General features: G+C 24.9%; 1 protein-coding gene across 2 annotated transcripts in view; it reads left to right on the top strand.

Moving 5' to 3' along the window:
• Positions 1 to 5,000, top strand: part of gngt2b (guanine nucleotide binding protein (G protein), gamma transducing activity polypeptide 2b) — a 6,946-nt gene that overhangs the window by 466 nt on the left and 1,480 nt on the right. The gene's annotated exons all lie outside the window — the stretch shown is intronic.

Genomic DNA, 5,000 nt, shown 5'->3' with positions numbered 1-5,000 from the left:
AAAGAAAAAATGTGTATGAATTTTTAAAGAGAGGTGCTTTTGGAGCCCCCAAAATCTTAGTGGGATTTTTTTATTTTTTTTATTTAAAAAATAAAAATAAAAATAATTTAATGTGTGGATCCCCCAAAATTTTTGTGTTTTTTTTTTTTTATTTATTTAAAAAAAAAAAAAAATTAAAAATGAAAAAGTATGACTTTTTAATGTGTGGATCCCCCAAAATCTTAGTGGGATTTTTTTTTTCTTTAAAAAAAAAATATATATATATATATTTTAAAAGTATGACTTTTTAATGTGTGGATCCCCCTACATTTTAGTGGGATTTCAATCTTTTTTTTTTTTTTTTTTTACTGTCTCAGCTCGAAAAATAATATTGAATTAAAATTAATGTTGTCATGAATTTAAATTAATTAAAAAAAATATAGAAAATATTTCAAAGTGGAATATTTTGGGGGAAAATATTGCATAAAAGGGCATATAACAGACAAAAAAAACCACATAAAAATAATACAAATGTAAAATCGACAGATACAGCAGAAATTGATCGAGAGATTTAAGAGTTAAAAGTTAAAAAAAATAAATAAATAAAGTATAACGTTTGAAGAACGTCAAACATTTTGGTGGGATTTATATATATATATATATATATATATATATATATTTTATTTTTTATTTATTTTTTTTGCTGTGTCAGCTCAAAAAATAATAAGGAATTAAACGTTCTTATGAATTATTGATCAATTCAAGGCTCCAATTACCTAAAAAAATATAGAAAATATTTCAAAGTGGAATCTTTTGGGGGAAATGATTGGATAATTTGTGTGTTTGTCACATGAAAAACTAAGTTTTCTGAATGTATAATCGGCAGATAGATCTGAAGTTGATCTAGAGATTTAAGTGTTAAAAGTAAAAAAAATAAATAAATAAAATGAAATTAAAAAAAAGTATGACTTGTTAATGAAAGGCCCTTTTGGATCCCCCAAAATTTTTGTGGGATTTTTTATATATTTATTAAACATTTTTTACTGTCTCAGCTAGAAAAAGAATATTTAATTAAAATCAATGTTGTTATGAATTATTGATCCGTACAAGGCTTCAATTACTTTAAAAAAAAAGGAAAATATTTCAAAGTGGAATATTTTGGGGGAAAATATTGCATATTTTGTTATTATAATTTTTTTTTGACAAAAAGGGCGTACAACAGACAAAAAAAACCCCACATAAAAATAATAAAAATGTAAAATCGACAGATACAGCAGAAATTGATCGAGAGATTTAAGAGTTAAAAGTTAAAAAAATAAAAATAAAATAAAAGTATGACGTTTTAAGAACGTCAAACATTTTGGTGGGATTTATATATATATATATATATATATATATATATATATATATATATATATATATATATATATATATATATATATATATATATTTTTTTTTTTTTTTTACTGTCTCAGCTCCAAAAATCGTAAACGTTGTTATGAATTATTGATCCGTACAAGGCTCCAGGTACCTAAAAAAAATATAGAAAATATTTCAAAGCGAAATTTTTTGGGGGAAATTATTGCATAATTTGTGTTTGCCACATGAAAAACGAAGTTTTCTTTGACAAAAAGGACAAACAACAAAACCACATAAAAATGATTTTAAAAAATGTGTAATCGGCAGATGGATCTGAAGTTGATCTATAGATTTAAGTGTTAAAAGTAAAAAAAAAAAAAAAGTATGACTTTTTAATGAGAGGCCCTTTTGGATCCCCAAACAATTTAGTGGGATTTATTTCTTTCTTTATTTCTTTATTTTTACTGTTTCATCTCAAAAAATAATAATGAATTAAAACCAAAGTTGTCATGAATTATTGATCCGTACAAGGCTTCAATTACTTAAAAAAAATATAGAAAATATTTCAAAGTGGAATATTTTGGGGGAAAATATTGCATATTTTGTTATTATAAGTTTTTTTTTGACAAAAAGGGCGTACAACAGACAAAAAAAAACCCACATAAAAATAATAAAAATGTAAAATCGACAGATACAGCAGACATTGATCGAGAGATTTAAGAGTTAAAAGTAAAAAAGAAAAGAAAAAGTATGACGTTTTAAAGACAGAGGCATTTTAGATCTCCAAACATTTTGGTGGGATTTTTTTAATTTTTTAATTTTTTTACTGTCCCAGCTCAAAAAATAATAATAATAATAATAATAATTCAATGCAATGCAATAATTCTAGGCTCCAAGTACCTAAAAAAATATAGAAAATATTTCAAAGTGGAATTTTTTGGGGGGAAATATTGCATATTTTGTTATTATAAGTTTTCTTTGACAAAAAGGGCGTACAACAGACACAAAAAACCCACATAAAAATAATAAAAATGTCAAATCGACAGATACAGCAGAAATTGATCGGGAGATTTAAGTGTTAAAAGTTTTAAAAAAAAGAAAAGAAAAAGTATGACGTTTTAAAGATCCTAAAACATTTTGGTGGGATTTTATTTTATTTTTTAAAATTTGTTTACAGTCTCAGCTCAAAAAAATAATAATGAATTAAACGTTGTTATGAATTATTGATCAATTCTAGGCTCCAAGTACCTAAAAAAATATAGAAAATATTTAAAAGTGGAATTTTTGGGGGGAAATGATTGCATAATTTGTGTGTTTGTCACATGAAAAACTAAGTTTTCTTTGACAAAAAGGACAAACAACAGACAAAAAAAACCACATAAAAATAATAAAAATGTAAAATCGACAGATACAGATGAAATTGATCTGTACAAGGCTCAAATTACTTAAAAAATATAGAAAATATTTCAAAGTAGAATTTTTTGGGGGGAAATATTGCATATTTGGTGTGTTTGCCACTTGAAAAACTAAGTTTTCTTTGACATAAAGGGCGTACAACAGACAAAAAACCACATAAAAATAATAAAAATGTAAAATCGACAGACACAGCAGAAATTGATCGAGAGATTTAAGAGTTAAGAGTAAAAAAAAAAAAAAAAAAGTATGACGTTTTAATGAGAGAGGCCCTTTTAGATCCCCAAACATTTTGGTGGGATTTTTTTTAATTTTTTTTTTAATTTTTACTGTCTCAGCTCAAAAAATTAAACGTTGTTATGAATTATTGATCAATTCAAGGCTTCAAGTGCCTAAAAAAATATAGAAAATATTCCAAAGTGGAATTTTTGGGGGGAAATTATTGCATAATTTGTGTGTTTGCCACATGAAAAACTAAGTTTTCTTTGACAAAAAGGACAAACAACAAAAATCACATAAAAATAATAAAAAAATGTAGTAGGCAGATAGATCTGAAGTTGATGTAGAGATTTAAAAGTAAATAAATAAATAAATTAATTAAAAAAAGTATGACTTGTTAATGAGAGGCCCTTTTGGATCCCCAAACAATTTAGTGGGATTTATTCATTTATTTATTTTTACTGTCTCAGCTCGAAAAATAATATTGAATTAAAATCAAAGTTGTTATGAATTATTTATTATTATTATTCAATTACTTAAAAAATATAGAAAATATCTCAAAGTGGAATATTTTTGGAGGGAAATATTGCATAATTTGTGTGTTGCACATGAGAGATTTAAGAGTTAAAAGTAAAAAAAATAAATAAAAAAAAAGTAAAAAGAATTACATTTTAATGAGAGGCCCTTTTAGATCCTAAAACATTTTGGTGGGATTTTTTTTTTTTTTTTTTTTTTTTTGCTGTCTCAGCTCAAAAAGTAATAATGAATACAAAATTTTTATGAATTATTGAGCAATTCAAGGCTCCAAGTACATAAAAAGTTATAGAAAATATTTCAAAGTACAATATTTGGGGGAAAATTATTGCATAATTTGTGTGTTTGCCACAAGAAAAACTAGGTTTTCTTTGACAAAAAGGGCAAACAACAAAAACCACCTAAAATAATAAAATGTATAGTCGGCAGATAGATCTGAAGTTGATCTAGAGATTTAAGTGTTAAAAGTTAAAAAAAATTTTTTTTTTAAAGTATGACTTTTTAATGAAAGGCCCTTTTGGATCCCCAAACAATTTAGTGGGATTTATTTATTTATTTATTTTTACTGTCTCAGCTCCAAAAATAATATTGAATTAAAATCAAAGTTGTTATGAATTATTGATCCGTACAAGGCTTCAATTACTTAAAAAATATAGAAAATATCTCAAAGTGGAATATTTTTTGGGGGGAAATATTGCATAATTTGTGTGTTGCACATGAAAAACTAAGTTTTCTTTGACAAAAAGGGCGTATAACAGACAAAAAAAACCACGTAAAAATAATTTATAAAAATGTAAAATCGACAGATACAGCAGAAATTGATCGAGAGATTTAAGAGTTAAAAGTAAAAAATAAAAAAAAAGTATGACGTTTTAATGAAAGGCCCTTTTAGATTCTAAAACATTTTGGTGGGATTTTTTTTTTTTTTTGCTGTCTCAGCTCAAAAAGTACTAATGAATTAAACGTTGTTATGAATTATTGATCAATTCAAGGCTCCAAGTACCTAAAAAGTTATAGAAAATATTTCAAAGTACAATTTTTTTGGGGAAATTATTGCATAATTTGTGTGTTTGCCACATGAAAAACTAAGTTTTCTTTGACAAAAAGGGCAAACAACAAAAACCACCTAAAAATAATAAAATGTATAGTCGGGAGATAGATCTGAAGTTGATCTAGAGATTTAAGTGTCAAAAGTAAAAAAAACCAATTTTTTTAAGTATGACTTTTTAATGAGAGGCCCTTGTGGATCCCCAAACAATTTAGTGGGATTTTTTTTTTTTTTTAATTTTTTATTTTTTATTTATTTATTTATTTATTTTTATTTCTACTGTCTCAGCTCAAAAAATAATAATGCATTAAAACCAAAGTTGTTATTAATTATTGATCAATTCAAGGCTACTTAAAAAATATAGAAAATATCTCAAAGTGTAATATTTTTGGGGAAATGATTGCATATTTGGTGTGTTTGCCACATGAAAAACTAAGTTTTCTTTGAC

Source organism: Nerophis lumbriciformis, linkage group LG39, assembly GCF_033978685.3.
Source record: "Nerophis lumbriciformis linkage group LG39, RoL_Nlum_v2.1, whole genome shotgun sequence".
Lineage (NCBI taxonomy): Eukaryota > Metazoa > Chordata > Actinopteri > Syngnathiformes > Syngnathidae > Nerophis > Nerophis lumbriciformis.
Note: the sequence above shows the minus strand (reverse complement) of the source record. Positions and strands in the feature narration are given on the sequence as shown.